Consider the following 19,272-nt stretch of genomic DNA (forward strand, 5'->3'; position numbering starts at 1 on the left):
GTCTCGTCCAGGCAACTGCTATAGTCGATGCATTAACCACTACTGAGTATTAATGTCGTATGTCCCAAACAGGATAATTGTAGAGAGCTGCAGCCATTACCCTCCCCAAATATGCACTTACTTCATATCTGCAAAGAAATGCAAATATTAAAAAGTGAACTGCAGAGATTTTTATGGAAACAATTTAAAAAAGTGTAAGATTTCTAATCATTAGCAGAACATGGGTTTCAAATTTGCAAATGGATTATATTTTAAAGCAAAATCTCTGAAAATCACTTTTCTTTGTATTTACCAAATCTAAACTTCAATTTTTCATAATGCATGAGTTCACCATTTCCTAAAACTAGACTTCTCCATTGTTTTAGCCAAACACCTTTCTGGTTTTCATTTACATGTTGATGGTTGCTTGGAGCAATTCCATTTTACCAAATCTTTCTAAATGTTTAGGTTCCAACCTGTGCCTGAAACCCGCTTGTTGCCCAAGTTTGTAACAAAAAAAAAAAAAAAAAATGAAGTACACAGTAGGAATCTTGCCCTTCACTTTTTGAAACACCCAAAACTCCCATTGAATACCCTGAATTCACACTGAAATCAAGGAATGCAGGTGTAAATCCCAAATTTTCTTAAATGCTCAGTTTGTGCACAGTCTGAAAACCAGGAGATTCTGACAAATGCCTCTTGAAATTGATACATACTTTTGTCTAATAGGATTCAAATAGTTAATATCCCAGTTACCCCTGGGAATGATAGATCAAATTCAACATGCTAAGGTCAGATAAATAACTGTTTGGCTCTGCAATTTTCAGAATAATCTTTTTCAAGATGTAGCATTTTCTGATATATTATCTCTTGCCAATGATACAGATAAAGAATTTATTGCATCTGCCATCAGCAAAAATTGGCCTGTTTTGACATACAAGGTTACAAAACACATATATTTATAGCTGTCACTGTATCAGGGACATTACATAGAGCTATGTGCTAATAAGTTGCTAATAGCAACTTTCAAAGAAGTATGCTTGTTCTCCCTTCTTTCTCTAAAGCTCAGTAAGTACTGCTCTTTGATCACTACTGAATGCTTTATGTAATTAAAATAACCAAATCTTAGGAAATCTCATATTTTTGACTAAGATATAAAACCTACATTAAGTGCAAAACTGTTAATCTGAAAATTTATTTTTACATAAGCAAATATACACATACAGTATAATTCCAGTTATCCGAATTCCTTTTACCCAAAAAGCTTAATCATCTGAATCCACAGTATGTTTCTGACACACACACCCCTGTACATTAATCACCTAGTAATAATGTGTCAAATAGCAGTTAGAACTAATCAGTGGCTCTGTATGAGCAGTTACCTGCAATAACTGAGGCCCATTCTGCACTAGTAATTTACATCCGTACAGTTATGTTTCTCTAGGGTGTGAAAACTCCACCCCCCGAGAGGATGCTGACCTAACCTTGCTGTAGACTACACTAGATTGACGGAAGAATTCTTGCGTTGAGCTAGCTAGTGCTTCTCAGGGAGGTGAATTACTCATCCCATTGGGAGAAGCCCTCCCACTGGCATAGGTACTGTATACACCAGTGGTTCTCAACCTATTTACCACCGTGGGTCACATTTGCAGCTCTCTATGTATTATGCGGGCTGTATCCACCCAATATATATACACTACCTGCATGGCCTTGAGGATGTCACATGGGCCAAGCTGAGTGCTGACTGGGTTGCAAGCAGCCCCGGGCTGCTGATTGAGAACCACAGGTCTACACAGAAGCACTACAGTGGGGGAGCTGCACTGCTGTAGCATTTTAGGTGGATACATATCCTGAGACCTAATACTTCGGCAGCAGCAAGAGCAGCTTGGCAGGACAATACCAAAAAGAAAAATATCTACGTTGAATCTAAAGCAGAAACTAAAGATTCTCAGGGACCTAGAAAGAGGAGAAAAAATTGTTGATGTGGCACAGCTGCACAATGCTGGTAACTCCACTGTCTGCGATATCTGTGAGGGACAAGCTGCGGACCATTGCTGCAGCCATGGGCAGCGGTGTTTGGATAGAAAAAACGGTGGCCTCTTCTGACTAGTGCTGTGACCCAGGCTTCAAAAAGAACAAGGAGAGCCTGACTATATTAGCCTGTAGTAACACCGCATAAACTACCTCTCCTACTCTTTGGGAAGTTGGCCAACCTCTAATGTTTTAAGCACATCAACCTTGCCTCCCTTCCTATGATTTACAGAGCCCAGATGAGTGCATGGATGAACACTGAGCTCTTCTGTGCCTCATTCTTGATAACTTCACCCCTGCTGCATGGTCCTTTCTTCGTTCAAAAGGACTATGCACCGACAGAGAGCTTCAGAACTGCTGATGGTCCATATAATGTGAATTTTTGCTGGCTAACTCCCCAGCAAAAATTCAACCAATGGACTAGAAGGTGTTGGCAACACTAAAGAATGGACAGAGGCAAATTGCCCCACTATGTCCTTAATGATGAAAACAAGAAGCTAACTGTGACTTACATTATCAAGTGAATGTCGATTAAGGATGCCATCCATATGGTGGCCAAGTCATGGAAGGATATCCGAACATCACCAAAAAAAAAAAAGCTAGGCTAAGTATACACTGCTGCAGCTTCCCAAAAATGCCTCTGAATCTGATACCCCCAGTCAGCAACCTCTTTGCCAAACAATTTTCTTTTAATGCCCAAGAGGTGGAACACTGGGCCCAGACTGAGGGAGCCGATAAGGGATATAGTGACTTGTCTGACAGTGACAGTCTGCAATCTAACTTAGAGCGGGAGCAGACCAAAGTTCGTGAAATCAGTAATGAACAAACTCAAGATGATGTGAGAATCCCAAGTGATGGTGAGTCCACCAACTACCTGGAGAAAGTTATTATCTGGCTAGGAAACCAGATGAATACAGAATCTTACAGACGCTACTGTTGCATCAGCTGCCAGAATGCTGTACAAAAAAAGAAATCCTCACAAATGGCAGTCAGATTTAAAAAAAAAAAATTGAGAATGAAACTATGTCCACTGTGATTTTAATACAATGTTGACGGTTCAATATATTCAATATATTTTTCCATCAGGTAGAAAGTATTAAGCATTGCTCCTTCCATTCCCCAAATTTCTATTTCAGTGAAACTGCAGCTCAAAATAGCACTTCCATTTATCCAAACATCCAGTTGTCTGAAATTGTCAGATGTTCCCCAGGACATTTGGATAAACAGGAGCGTACTGCACACATGCATACCCCCCGCCCCCCAACACACATACATGGTCATATGTAGAATGCAACAAGCTCCTAAAAATTATATATCATAACCAGGAGAGTTAATGCTCCTTTCAATTGCTTTCCAAATGATAACAAATCACAGCACAGGAGTTCACTGTGCTGTCTATTTATTTTGGAAGATACAGTTTTACAATAGTAGAGAAACAACAGAGAATTACAGCTTCCCTAGACTTTAGTAAGTAGAAAGCACTGAAATATCACTTCGTTTTCAGGCCCCCACAGACTTCCTCAATCTGTTATTTCAACCGAAATAAGATAAAGAAGTCCATAATTTGATCTATATTTTTTACTCAACTAAAGTGTACATTGTATCCTTCAAAGATATTAAGTGGTAACAACAAAGATGATGTTAAAGAAATTATATAAACTAACCAATTACAACTATACACAAAAATTTAGATCAACTTTTGGGCAGGGAAGACTAATAATATTCCACAGCTGAAAGCTATAGAAAAAAATGGAATTCTAATGCTGCAATAAACCATACTGTATTATTGTGTCACCAGATGGCACTGGTACAGTCTTACAGATTCTGCTTAATTGACTGTGTAGGCAGTTAGATCTTGGAGAAATGTGTGCCATTAGTTGTGAAACAGTTGTTTTACAGAAATCAAACAGATCAGAGTATCATCTCACTTTCCTGAGTCTCTCTGACTGGAATCATTATTATGTACCTACATGATATATGACATACCAGAGAAAGTGTCTGAAAATGTATACGCTTCTTCACACTTCAAAGTACTTTCAAATACATTATACTATACATCAGTTTGTATTTATGCTGGGATCATATTAAATCGCTTATTAGGACTTCCTTTCTTCTATGGCACCATCAGTAATGAGCCACATTAATATAATTAATAACACAAAATTAGAGTGTTTTATTAGGATCTAGGTCAACTGGCTAGGCCGTGAGGGGAGTGTTCCACTCAGTTTGTATACACAGCAGATGGCAGCAAAAAATGAGCCATTATTTAGAGAAGAGCGATCTTGATTTTTCGCAGTGGAAGGATGGCATTCTGGTGGCATTAGGACAGCACTTATTTTAGCAAAAATTACTTGGTGTTACAAAGATTAGGGAGTGGAATTTAAAACTTAGTAAAATATTAGCTTAGTTGTAAGACTGCAGGACCAAAAGGAAGTATTTTTAGTTGCAAAGCAATCAGACGTCAAAGGTTCTTTCAGCTCAACAGATAAGACAGATAGTGAAGCCTTCAGTTTCAAGATAAATGGACTATAGCTGAGACTATTTTTTCTGCATTAGAAATATGCAATATATTTAAAGAAATTTGTTCTCTTAGTTCAAAGGATTCAATCAATGCCCTCTTGATTACAGATAACAAACCTCTGAAGCTCTTTGATTCTAGCATTCCACTAAAGAAATCAACAAAGATGAGAGTAAAAGTAAATATATATATATATACACACTTTATAAATATATACTTCCTTGAGCAGTAAGATTGTACTTCTAAATCACCAGGAATGTGACAGTCAAATGACCTCCATATATTAGCAATCTTAAAGATTTAAAGTTCATATGCAGATATCAGCAAATATAAGATGAGGGAAGGAATCTTTACATCCCTCACTCTTAACTCTTCATCATGGCAAGACCATGAACATCTGGTCACATTAAATGTCCTTTGGATCTTGTTTGCAAACATGAACAATCATTGCATTGTTCTCCCAGGAGAAAATAGAACACTATCTAGGCAGTTACACACCAGAACCTGCTGCATCAACTGTTTCAAAATTTCTTACTCATCATTGCAAGGGTAGGAACAACAAAAATCACTTCTGACTATTAGTAATACTTTGAACTTAAGTAGCACGAAGGATCTCAAAGTGCTTCACAAAAAGATGTAAGCCTCATAATGTGAGGTATTACACCCATTGCATAAACTGAGACACAGAGGGAAAGTAATTTTCCCTAGGTCACCCAGCACATCTGTGGCCGAGTTGGGCAATGACTATAGCAGTCCTGATTGCCAGCGCTATTCACTAATCACTAGAAAACACCAATTACTATGCTTCTGCTCTTCCAAGAAAACAGGTTATGGTTGAGTCTGGGTAACCAATGTAAGCAGTGTTAGGATGAGCTCCACCCTGACATCTGGTGGTGAGGTGTGGCAAGTTGTGGAAAAGAACTTCAGGGGCCGATCTAATTTGCATAGGCACACCCACCCCGCCTAGAATGAGGCCATAGCTGCCCAAATGGTCACTTTGGCTGCTGTGGGATCCCCAGTGTCTCTGTTATTGGGGCAGGAAGAATAAATTGTTGTTACGCTGATTATGGGAACTGTGCTTGGAACTGTACGTGGCCTTTCGTTATGATGGAGGGACTCACCATCAACTAAGTAGCACTCGCTAGGCAAGGGTCATGGGTTTTAAAACTCTGGGACGGAAGAGAGGCTGGGGACAAGTATTAATACTTGGTAGCATGGGCTCCTTGGTGAGGGCCTTACATGCTAATTGCACTTCCTCCTCTCTCCACTGTGGAATATCAGAGCTAATTTTGATTCCATTAGGAGTCTAGTTACAGGCTGCTGAGCTCACTTTGGGCTAATGGTGCACCAGCACTGAGGCTCCCCTACTACAAGCTGAATTCACTAAAGAGCTGAAATCACTGAGCGTTGTGTGGGAGCCTGAAGATATATTGTGGAGCAGTTTGCGGGACGGCTGGAGTGCCTTGTGGATAGGCTGGTGGAGCAGTTTGTAGGACGGCAGGAGCTGCTGGTGGGACACGGAGCAGTTCGTGGGACGGTGGGAGCTGCTTGTGGGCCGCAGAGCGGGGCTGAGCGAAGGAGTTCGTGGGGCGGCTGGCAGAGCGGAGCGGAGGCCTATGGGGCTGTGGGGCGGTCAGCTTCAGATCATGTAAGGTGCCTCTTACCCCCATCCCATCTCCACCCAGGTTGGGAGGTAAAGCTCCACAGATAAACTTTCGAACTCTGGGGCTGCCCTGACCAGGGACAGAGACTTTTGGGTCATTGGACTTTTGGGACTTTGGGTGATTTGGGGTTGCTGGACTCAAGAACCAAAGGGAAAGGGGCATGCCCCAATTTGCTTGGGGTGAGTTTTTTGCTCATGGGTTGTGTTATGAATCCTGTTGGTGGTGTTTCCCCAACATAATGCCACATTGTTTCTCTCTGTTATTAAAAGGCTTTTTGCTACACTCAGACTATGTGCTTGCGAGAGGGGAAGTATTGCCTCTTGGAGGCGCCCAGCGGGGGTGGTATATATTTGTCCCAGGTCACTGGGTGGGGGCTCGAGCCGGTTTGCATTGTGTTATTGGACTGGATCCCCTAGATATTGAACCCGGCCCTTGTTGCTGCCAACTCTGATGGGCAAAAGGGTTACACCAATAAGGTAAGTAACTGGTAACTAAGGAAAAAAACATTGACAACGCTATAGACAAACTGTCTTCTCAGGAAGATGATGAATGGGGAGTGTTATATTTCCATCCCCTCACTGCACATTTCATGAATTAACCTAATCAGATACAATGTATGTCTGTATGTTTAAAAAAAAAACCAATTCACAAAGGCAACCAGTTAAGGGTTAGACTACATTGCCCCTTTTTTCAATATGCAAATGTTTCCTTCCAGACTTGAGAACTGAGACATGCTGTTTTCTTGAATCTCAGTCTCTCTTAACTTGGGTGTTATGCAGCCTTACAGCTAACTTTTAAAAATTAGCTAGTTTGGTAATTAGGTTCTGTCCTAATAAATTCATACAATACCTGTATCCTCTCTATACATCTCATGAAGGTGAGCCCTTCTGTCTTGATTCTCCTCCTACGTCAGCATGCAGGTTTGGTTACAGGAAAGAAACCTGTATACAGCATAGTTTAGTTTTTAAAAAAACAACAACTAAGATGTGTAGGAACAAAACCCTCTCTTATGTTTATTGTAACTTTCATCCATACCTCACACTGTCCATCTCTTGTTATCCTTTACCAAACTTAGATTGTAAATTTCCTGGGACATAGATCTATTAAAATGATCTGCACAGCACCAAGCACATTATGGTGCTACAGAAAGAATACAAAACAAATCCTAATAGAAAAGGTCAACATGGCAACCAATATATATATTTCTGCGTGTCATAATAAAAGAGTTTGCAGTGGGCCATACACTAACTCTTTTTCTGGGCACCATGAAACATAGATTACTAGCCTAGAAATCCAGCTGGAGTGAAATATGCCAAGAACCAATTTATCTACATTCCAGGTGTAAGACATATGAAAAAAAAACCCAAAATTTTAGCCAGGCCAAAAAAGGACCAGATGAAAAATGTTATGCTTTTTCACCTATTTTGTTCCTTTGCCTTTTTTCCCCTCACCTTTTTCAGATATGGGATATAGTTTCTTTCCTTCCACTCCTCCTTCTAATCCTGCAGTTATTAGTGAAAAATCATTTCACGGACTGAAATTAAGAGGAATAATTCATTGAACATTTCATCAACAGCCATACTGGTCTGTGCGTGTCTAACCTTGCTGGTTATTACAGTGCAAAAATTTTAAATGAAACGGTAGCAGCATATTGAAACTTGTTATTTAAAAAAAGCATTTCAACTGTTTCTCTCTGATATGTAAAGTGAAGCAACTGATCTCCATTTTAAACTAACACAAAACTAAAGGGACCATGTGCTAGTAAATCTGCATAATTGTGCAGATCTTGTTCAGGTTGCATTTTTGCCTTTTTATTGGCACAAGTGCATAAAAGACAATCATTTTACTCAATAACAGCTTGGCAGCTACCAATCTTTCCTATGATTAATTAAATCGCAATGAACCATGAAAAGGAGTCTCTGACACAGCTTACATTCTATGGTAGGTAAATAGCTGCTACGTATCTTGACAGAGCAGAAAAAAAATAAAGCAGAGTATACACTACATCATCTCTCCTGATGATACATTCAACTTGTAAAACAACTGCACAACATTGATTAGATATCACATTACTGAATTTACGTGTCAAATTGATCAGTGGTTTTACGTTAATGTATCATTTTTTCTTTGTTCCAATGAAATGTAGAAGGAGAAAAGAAAAAGATTCCTAGCTTTAATGGAGGAAAATGTATATTGAATTCATTCTTGTTTCACCAACTGTGACAAAGATCTTGTCCAAAAAATGTAACGAAGCCAGTCCAACAGTGTTTTTTTTATCTTTATGCTACACCATTTCATTTGCCGTTAGGCATTTGGTTATTGACACATTAATACTTGACTGACTGATTTATTTTAATAAATGTGGCACTAATGAGACGAACTCGCCTAGAAAATCCTTAAGAGTGAATTCCTCTGTTAATCCACAGCATAGGTGGGTAGCACAGTTATAATGTTTTTTTATTTATGAAATAACCATAGAGAAGTGTTCAACTTCTGTGTCCATTCAGTATTTGGGCACTTATTTATGACAGGTAGTAAGGATATCAATTATGCAGGTACTTCTCCCTCTAGGAACTGGACTGAAACCACTGCATTTCACACTGGCCAAAGAACAATCATTGGAGGATAATGGCTTTTGATCATTAATGATCTGAGCTAGATTCTAACTTAAAAATATTTAGTTTTATTGTTTTTTGGGTGTGGGGGAAGGAGGAGTGGGGGTGTTTTTCTTCATACTATGTAGAATAACAATTTTCTTTTGTAAAGTGGTTGCCGTTCTGATATTGTATGACTGTCCAGACACCCGTTAGAACAATAATCTGAAAGTAAAATTCTCAACATGCTTTCTTGCCAAATAAATCAATAACCCCCACCTTACCTCTGATCTCAGCCAAAATAATTTTGGGGTGAGTAATGTGTGAAGCAAATGTAAATGAACATTGTTCACATTTTAGCTTGTCTTTTAATAACTTGTGTGGCCTCAAAATGACAGGGCCTCATCAAACTCCGATGCATCACTTCCACCCTCAAATGGTGTACATGTGCAACACTCAATGCATATGTGCATTGGATGCAGGATTTCATATGCATGAGTGCTTTTGAAAGTGTGGGCTTTGTTCTATAATTAATTGCCAAGGGTGTTTTGTTTTTTGCCATGTTTATTTCAATACCTGAAGACTTCCTTATTGGTGTATTTGTAGATTCATAGGCCATGACTGATTGTAAGTTAATGAAATACTTACCAATTCCTCAAACTGGCTATTATTTTTATATCTGCAAGAAACCAAGCTGGCACAATCTTCCATGTTCATGATATTCTGAAGTGATCTTTCAGCTACCCAGGGTATAATTTAGATGTATTTATTTTTGTTTGCTTCACACTGAATGAAAGTTAATGGTATGCAGGGGTTATGTGTGATGAATAATACATTGACATTTCTTTTCCTGAAGAAACACTGAATTTTTAAATCAATTTTTTTAAAGATTGGAACATTTTGTACATTCTGCTGTGGAGCTAGAACGTCTGGCTGCATTCCCACAGCTGCTACCACCTGCTTATTAATGCTCTATGTGTTACATTCTCATTCTTTGGTTAAATGTAAGGGGACTGTTGTTCCCTTACTAAAACTCAGTGGGGGTGTTTTAGTTGGCTAGCTCTAGGGTGACCAGAGAGAAAATGTGAAAAACTGGGACAGGGGGTGGGGGGGTAATAGGTGCCTATATAAGAAAAAGTCCCAAATATCGGGACTGTCCCTATAAAATCAGGACATCTGGTCACCCTAGCTAGCCCCCAGTACCAAAAGAAAAAGAAGGAGTCAATGGGAAATCAGGACGCCGAGACTGACGGTCCCCAGGAACAATGGGGAGGGGCCAAAATTCCGGGTCAGCCTGATTGACAGGGCAGGCAGGCTAATCAGGGAGTCAGGCAGCCGGGGCGGGGAGGGGGGCGGGCAGGGGGAGTGTGTCCCGTCCTCCCTGTGAGCCAGAATTACCTGGGTCAGACAGAGTAGGGCAGAGGTAAGGAGGAGAAAGCCGGGGCCCAAGCTGAGCTGGGGAGCAGAGCTGTGCCAGCCAGAGGGGCCAGAAAAGCAGCCCAGGAAGCAGAGTCACAGAAGCAGCCCACAGAGCAGACCTGTGCTGGGAGCAGAGCTGTAGCAGCCAGAGGGGCCAGAGAAGCAGCCCAGGGAGCTGGAGGCAGAATGGAGCTGGAGACACACCCCAGCCAAGACGCCTTGCAGGCCAGACTTGGAGAGGATCATAACCCACATGGGGCGGGGCAACTCTGAGAAGAAGGATCCTGCTACCTAAAGCCTGAGGGCGTGTGGCCACCACCAGAGCAAGCGTCCGACCTGCAGCATCCCTGCAGCACAGCCAGGACCTGAGAAGGAGGCCTGGGACTTGTGAGGAATAGACTGTGAACTTCCCTTGCATTCTAGAGATGGCTGTTTGTCCCCGTGCCACAGAGCGGGGTTATGTGTTTTCCTTAAACCTTTCCCATTTTTTCCTATTTTTAAAAATTGATTGCTGTTTAATAAATTGTATTTGCTTTGAACTGTATGTAATGATCAATGGATCAGGCAAGCATCCCATGCAAAGAGAGCACCCAGGAGTGGGGACACTCTAGCTGCTGCCCTAAGTGACCACGACAAGGTTGGGGGTCGAGCCCCCCCAGAATCCTGGGCCCAGACTTGTTTGGGTTACAAGGACTCTGCCACACAGGAGAGTGGAAGGGGAGCCCTTGAGGTCAGGCAGGCCTCTGGGTAAAGGAAGTGGGAGCGAGGACTCAGATCCTTTCACTAGCCCATTTCACCAGGGTAGTGTATAAGCCAGGAAAGTTCCCCACAATACCGGGACCATTCTCCGCACTTACATAAAGTATCATATCTGGGAAGTTCACTTTATATACCATCAGTGGTGAACCCTCTCCTAAAAAAGTACTTCTTATTGCAGACTTTTACACTCCATGTCCGATACACTTTCACAAGAATCTTTTTCCATAAATAGCTGCCCCTTAGCACTGACATTTTGATGGCACAAACTGGACGAAACTTCTGTTCAAACCACTGCCACTGCTTGCTCATCAGCCGAGCCTTCCTGCAGCAGCAATGTCGAGTTGTAGCCTCTTTTGCTTACTATGTAGATAAAGTCAAAACTGGGAGAGGAGTCCCAGGGAAGAGCATCTAGCTCCAGCTACTGTACCTGGTGTTTTGCATGGCCCAGGATCTCTTCCAGCAAGTAGCTATGACATTTAGTGTAGTTGAAATCTTTCAACTGTGTTGCAAGATTAAAAAAAATTTTAAAAAGGGAGGGAGGGGAATAACAATACAAAAAAAGAGCAGCCAGCTGTGCTGTGAGAGTCTGTCACAGTCACGACTATGGCCAGGCACATTCTTCATCTCACCGGGCTCAGCATTTCCCTCTCTGGTGGTGGGGTGCCTGGAGTAAATCAGTCCCACACCAAAGAGCTTTTATATCTCACTCAGATTTTATTTTTCAATGTTTTGCATGGTGGGCCTCAGGGTAGGCCCAACGGGTATGCTTCAGCCGAACAATAGAAACAAATTAATAACCAAAAAGGAAATACCTTTCCCTATCCCTTCTCTGGGATGTTATGCTATCATGCTGGCTTCTGATGTCAGTTCTACCCTGAACAGGCAGTTAGCTGGGTTGCTTCCCCTATAGGGAGGAGAGCAGCCTTCCACCCAGGAGAATCCTTTTCCTCCCACTGCTACTAGCGTGCTGCAGCTTGTCTCTCCTCCCTCCCTCTCACCAGCCCTTAATTGGACTCAAGTGTCCCTAGCTGACCTGAGGTTACCTTTTTTCAGCTCATGGGGAAAAGGGCCGTTACAGCTGTCCAGTCTGACTTTGTCACACGACAAGTCTTGTCATGACATCTCAAGCTCGCCAACAGCAATTCCGGGCCCCAGGGCAGAACGAAAGACAGAAAAGTGACGGATGTATCATGGAGGTGGATGCTAAATTGATCCTCACAGAACTGATGGAGATGCCGGAGGATTTCATCAGCAGCAGGCAGTCTAATACATGTCTAATTTCTGTGCTGCTAGGTGACAGGTGGTGAAAGTTAGCCCAGGTTGACAACCTTTTCCATTTTCTTGCATAAGAGAGCAATTCTTCTGCACACCAAAATGGCTTGAATCTGGGGAGCAAACTCTTTCCTCACTGCTCTCTCTGAAATGGTCCATGCCATGAAGTGAAGTGATTGTAAGTTGGAGTGCAGTAAAATGCCTTGATTCTGAGACAGAAGGTCCTTAACCAGAGGTTCTATGGATGTCAAACTGAGCTGATGTAGTTCTGTGTACCAATACTGCCTGGGCCAGACTGGTACTATGAGAATTATAATTGCTGAGTCTCTTTTTAGCTTCCTGATCAACCTCAGGATTAGAGGAATAGAAGGAAACACATACATCAGAAGGTTCGACCAAGGAAGCAGGAAAGCATCTGTTACAAAACCCAGGCTGCAACCTGCTCTGAATTCTTGCATTTTTTGTTCAGGCTGGTCACAAAGTGGTCTATTACTAGGTTTCCACAGTGATGAAAGTTCTGGTGCAGAGGAGCTCCCCAACCTTTGGTAGATGCATCTGTTACCAGGGTCACAGTTGTTTCTGGTGGCAGGAGGGGACCACCTCTGCATACTTTTGACATATTCAGCCACCAATTCAGGGGCAGAGGGTTCAAGAGGGAATGGAGTAAGATTGGAGGAGGCCAATGGGATGAGGCAGAAGTGGGGAGGAGGGCGGGGGGAGTGTGAGACATTCAGAAGTAGGAGCAGAATAAGGTTGGCTGGTCCAGGCCCCTCTCTTCAAGACTCAACTCCATACTCCCTACCTTGCCCCTTGGCTGCCTTAGGTTCTCTCATTCCATCCTTCCAAACAAGTCCCATGCTCCCTCCCTCCATCTCAAGTTGTCCCATATTCCTTCAAATACCTGGGTCCCCATTAGTTTCCCCAGTCATCTTCCTGCTTCTTGTGCTGGGTGCAAAAGATAGATTTCTGCCTCTCACCACACCTGTCCCACTGCTCTGGACCTCCTGCGGGGGAAATCTGTGACATTCTCAATGGGGAGGAATGGCTTATGGAAAACTCCACAAAAACAGACATGTTGGCAAACTATAATGCTTCTGGGTGCCGTTATTTGGCTGAGGTATTGAAGTAAAGACAGAGGATAACTTTTTTCCTTTATTTTAATCTACTGTGTCTGCTATAACAGCATGGCTACACCTTTTTTCATGCACTGCTCAGGAAATCTAGGAGCATATCCTTCCCCAGCCACCACCAGGGGGTGGAAGAGGAGTTTTTAATAATGGAGAAGCTCATGTTTAGTGAGTGGTTGGTTGCTGATATATCTTTCTCTGAGAGATGTAACAGTCCCTTTTGCCAACACAGTACTTCCATGAGAAGCAGGATCCTTGTGAAATGAGTTGTTGCTTTGTTGGAGATCCTGTCTAAAACTAAAGAAACTAAATTCAGAAATGACAACACTACATTCTGTATCAGTTCAGATTGTTGCATACATCTGACATAAAACCTCAAAAGCAAAGAAATGAAAATGTTAAACCAGGTAACAATATATAGCTTCTATTCCTCCACTCAGAGAGAGACCTTCCCACTAACGCAACCATACACCACAGAATTTCACGCGGTCGGGATGCCAGCGCTCTAAGAAATCCCTTCCCAGTAATTGGAGTTGTGTCTCCTCATAACTCTCAATGCCTACCTGGAAGTTGTTCTTTTGTGTGTGTTGTCCCATCCAGCTGGCACTTTTCCCAAAAAACTTCACCACCTTTCCTTAACAACTGACCCAGTTACCATCTACAAACCTTGCCGTCTTTTTCTCGCTAGGTTTCAACTGACTTTCTGAAATATTTTGTGATATAATTTGATTTTTATGAAGGACTCACATCAAATTTGAAGGCATTGCCATGTCTTAAAAAACATCTTCCCTTCAGAAGGATTCCAAAGTGTTTAACAGTCTCTGCCCTTAGAGATTACTTTACCTACTGCTGCCACGCAGAACATCTGGAGCAGATGCAGAGGAATCATTCTGAACCAGAAAAGTACATCACAGCGCTATAGATTTGTATTCACCTTGTGATTTTAAAAAATAAAAGTTGGATAAGATCAGATCATGGATGAAGAACAGTCAGCTGAAGCTGAACCTGAACAAAAAGAGGCAATGCGGCTAGGCAGGAGAAAGTATTCTGAATTTGCAGCCACAGTGCAGTGATTGAAGGTTCACATCCATAATCAGTCAATTCAGTCAGTAGTTTAGGAGTACTCTTGGATTCCACACTGACACAGAGCTCTCACATTGCAACAGAAGCAAATAATGTTTTCTACTATCTCTGGTTAGCTAGGAGATTTTATCCCTTCCTGGTGGATGCAGACCTGGCCTCAGTCATTTATGCCGTTGTCTCAGCTAGACTACAGAAATGCAGTATACCTGGGCATGAAACCTTCAACGCTTGGGAAACTGCACCTAGTACAAAACTGAATCACATCTCCTCAGCAACACAGGCTACTGTGAGCACATCACACCTGTCCTCTGCTCTTGACACAGGTTTCCCATAGAATTTCGAACAAAGTTGAAGGTCTCAGTCTTTATCTTTAAAGCACTCTATGGTCTGGGTCCAGGATACCTAAAAGACTGTTTAAAGTTCCAGGATGAAGACTGTGGTCAACAACAATAAGAGTAGAGATTGTCTATGTGGGATGGTATGAGACAGTGCAATGAACTCCCCAAGCAGGGCCGGCTCCAGGCACCAGCAAAACAAGCAGGTGCTTGGGGTGGCATTCCGGCGCTGCCCACGCCGCCTCTACAAATGTGCCCCCGCCGCCCCAGTTCGCCTCCGCCTGCTCCCCTGAGCGCGCCGCCGCCGCTCCACTTCTCCTGCCTCCCTCCCAGGCTTGCCCCGTGCCAAACAGCTGTTTCACGTGGCAAGTGGTGCGCTCCGGGGAGGAGGCAGTGGTGGAGTGGAGGTGAGCTGGGGCGGGAAGCTGTTCCTCTACCCCCCCCCGTTACTTCCTGCGCTTCCCCCCCCCAACCTCCGCTTCCCCTGCTCCCCTGAACGTGCTGCCTCTCCCATGCCTGAGAGGGAGGGGAGAGAAGCGGAGCGGCGGCGTGTTCAGGGGAGCAGGTGGAGTGAGATGAGCTAGGGTTGGGGGCTGGGAGGGAAAGCTGCAGGAAGCAATGAGGGCCAGGGATTTGGGGAAGGGGTTGGGAAGGAGCGGAGTTGGGGCGGAGTAGGGGGTGGACAGGGCGGCAAGGAAAAAAGGCAGGGGCAGCCAAAATTTCTTTTTGCTTGCGGCGGCGAAAAGCCTGGAGCTGGCCCTGTCCCCAAGGAACTAAGGACTATCCCAAACCTCACCACTTCCCACTTCAAATGAAAGGTCCATTTCTTTGAACTTGCCTTCTCTAGTATAAATACAAACATGTATGTAAAAAAGCCCCCAAGAAACAACCAAAGAATCAAACAAACCTACCAAAACAAGACACTGCACTCCACAAGCTTCTCCCTCAAGGGAGAGGTTGAGAGAACAGAGAGGTGACAGAAGTATAGTCACGTTGCACTACAGGAAGGTGCTCAGATGCTAGTGATTAACCACCTACATCTAGAATAGAATATGTGACATCCAACCAGGCATGCAGAGGTGTGACAGAACTGCTGAAAATGTGTCATTCCCACAACACGTGGCAGCCTGAATTTGACCAAACCCATTTGACCATGGGAGAGTATAAACTACCACCAGTGAAACAAGAACATAATAGGCTAAATTTTATTAACATACAGAGCCAAGACAAGCAGTTTCCTAAAAGAACATTTCTGTATTCTGAATTCTGCCATACCTAGACTTCACAAAATACCATCAACTATGGGACCATCACAAAGACCATCCTTTCGTCCACACACAGGGGTACTGATCACCAGGTGAGGCTGAGCTGCATTTGGCAGAGGACCAATGGGTCTTTGCACTCCCCTGATTCGAGGAATGGGTGGGGAACAGTTCAGTCCCCTCTGTAAGTTAGAGAACTCAATATTAACGGATCTCTTGTCAGAGGCAAATGTAAAGTAACACAGTAACTAAAACTAGCCCTTTTGTCGGTATAACCTATGTCGCTCAGGGGTGTGAAAAAATACACCCCGAGCTACATAAGTTCCACTGACAGACGCACCGGTGTGGACAGTACTATCTCAGGGGGAGAGCTTCTCCTGCTGACATAGCTACCGCCACTCATTACAGGTGGTTTACTTATATCGACGGGAGAGCTCTCTCCCATCAGCACAGAGCAGCTACACAGTACAGCTCTGCCGCTGCAAGGTCTCTAGTGTAGACATGGCCAGAGTGAAAAACATATGACATCAAATCAGTGGTTCATCTAGTCCACTAAACCATCTGACAGTAGCCAGTAATAAATTCTTCAGACGGAATGTACATTGATTCCCACAATCAGGGAACAAGGACAAAGGCTATGTCTACACTACAGCTTATATTGGCTTAACTTATGTTGCTCAGGGAGTGAATAAATCACACACACCCCAGAGTGACATAAGTTACACCAACACGAGCACCGGTGTAGACAGTGCTGTCGGCGGGAGAAACTTGCGAGACCTGGAGTAGTTAAGAGCTCTGCCGTCGACTTAGCTATGCAGCTATGCCACTGTAAACTCTCTAGTTGGCTGTGCCCAAGCTGAATGTCTCTGGATGCTCTTGGGAGAGCACTAGACTAACCATTGTTACATTCTGTATCAACAGGAACAAACTGCTCCACTATTACGCGCCCCGCCCAAGAGTTTGAATGGGAAAGTGTGCAAGTTCCCAAAGCAGAGGCTGAGAACTGTTTACTTTTTCTTGGAAGGTATTAGATACCACGGTAATGAAAATGGTTTAAAAACTTGATCCAAGTAGGAAAAACAGGTCCATGAGGTAGAGGGGAAGAGAAATGGCAACATTCTCAACCTCATGCCCCTTTTTAATCTGGGACAGCATGATTCAGGATAATGGCTGCCACTTTCTGAGGAGAACAACGAAGGAAATAGATTAATGTACTCTACTGCCTCATCCATCTTGTACATCTGCAATAGTGCAAGCTCGCATCTGGCCCTAAAGCATACATTTATATACACAACTTGCACAGCTATGTATATGACACATGGGAAAAAGAAAACCGGCAGTGATCAAAAATGCTGGGCCTCCTGACAATCACTAATGTTAAAGTTTATACTATTTTTAGTTATTAAGTTATAATTAGCTGCTTTTCTGATTTGTTTTTATACATCTATGGGGCTCCTAGTGATTAACCGGAATATTCATTTAATCCTTTTCCTATAGTCTAGTGCCTTTAAAAACTCATTAGATTGAAAGGACTTAATGGCTAAGAAGAATTTATATCTGACATGTATCTTTCATGTCTCGCTTTCCGGCCAATCTTTTATTGCAAAACACTACGAGAAATTTCTCTCTGCCTCGCTGTAACAATCCTAGTACATCCAAGTTGTTGGCCATTTCCATACTCTTATTATTTTCCAGACTTTTTAGGTACAGTTTCAAGAAAGCGATTACTCCTTCCTTTTGCTCCTGAGTAGATCTCAAGCTTACTCCCTATCTGATTCCAGATCCTCTGACTTCAAATTCATTCTCCTTGAAGTGTCCTAACAGAGACTGCCCACAACTTACAGTTTCACTGTCCAATTCCAGTTATGGGAAATAAAAGCAGATTTTACTGGTCTAGTACAGAAAACATTGCAAAATAAAAGATAATTGGAAATAAATACATTAATAAGATTCAAAACAAAGTGCTGCTAGCCAGTCACAATAGATGCTTTACAAATGTATGAAAATACTAAGCTGGCCCCTAGACCATACCAGCAGTTTGAAGACTTTCTCAATCAAATATTCAGCTGTTCACATTTCTCAACTTTTCCAGTCAGCATAATTTTGATAATGTTTAGGATCATTCTAACATGATAACAGTAAAAGGTTGTTGTAAAGGGTGATAAATTGTTTTTCTGAGCTACTGAGGACAGGACAAGAGTTAACTGTCTTACATTTCATCATTACAAAAAACTTCCTTATTGTAAAGATAGTTAAAATCTGGAATAAATTGCCTAAGCGGGTTGTGGGATCTCTATCATTGGAAGTTTTTAAGAACAGGTTAGATGGTCAGGGATGGTCTAGATAATACTTAATCCTGCCATGAGTGGAGGGGACTGGATTAGAGGATCTATCAGGGTCCCTTCCAGCCCTACACTTCCATGATTCCCAGGCAGCTTCAAAATAACTAATACAGAACTTAATAGTTTTCAGCTGCTCTTCTGCAGTTATTGCCTATATAATCACCCACTTATTTTGCTCATCTTTAAAGATTGCGGTTTATATTCCAAAACAAAATATTAAAAGATTTTAAATTAATGAATTAATTACAAAGATACTCACTGACTGGAACTTCCACTGTTCTCCAAACTCCTCAGTACCCACTCTGTCAAATGCCTTTCATCTCGAGAAGCACATTCACTAGCTATCTCTGTATTTATATCAAATTAGTACAGCACACAAGGACTTTGACCCTCCCATCAACTTACTCAGTCAGATGGCCTGGCCTATGACTCACGCACTTCTAATGCTCATAGACCTCAAAAAGACTGGTATGGAATGTAGGTCTTGTTAAAACCCTGCTCCTATAGCAGCTACACTCCTAACCACTGGTTACTACCGTTTTACTTGTCCATTGCTGAACGTAGCCTTACAACTCCTCCCCATGTGGTTTAAATTGTTTAAAGAAAAAAATTGTCCTTCCTGGAGCTCCCAGTCAGTCCAAACTCCTGCGTCTGCAACATCAACTGCCTCTCACTCTATCTAGGGCCTCTCAGATTGAGTAGTATTGTATTTGTATTTACAATTTACTATTACTACACATTCTCTACGTATTTTAAAAATACTTTAACCCTATTTATGTATTTTGAAAGCATTTATATCCCAGCCCAGGGCCAGATTCTCAAAAGTGCTCAGCTTCCAATTTTTTGCCTAAATGAAGTTATTTGAAAACCTTCAAGCACCCAATCAG

General features: G+C 42.4%; 1 protein-coding gene across 1 annotated transcript in view; it reads right to left on the reverse strand.

The window, feature by feature from the left end:
* LOC311524279 (putative neutral ceramidase C) overlaps positions 1-18,670 on the reverse strand; it is a 57,908-nt gene extending 39,238 nt beyond the window's left edge. The window contains exon 1 of the mRNA XM_084635223.1: positions 18,645-18,670. The gene's annotated coding sequence lies outside the window, so the exon portion shown is untranslated. The remainder of the gene's footprint in view (positions 1-18,644) is intronic.
* Positions 18,671-19,272: the final 602 nt, after the last annotated feature.

This window comes from Lepidochelys olivacea (assembly GCF_965140295.1).
Source record: "Lepidochelys olivacea isolate rLepOli2 genome assembly, chromosome: 7".
NCBI classification, from domain to species: domain Eukaryota; kingdom Metazoa; phylum Chordata; order Testudines; family Cheloniidae; genus Lepidochelys; species Lepidochelys olivacea.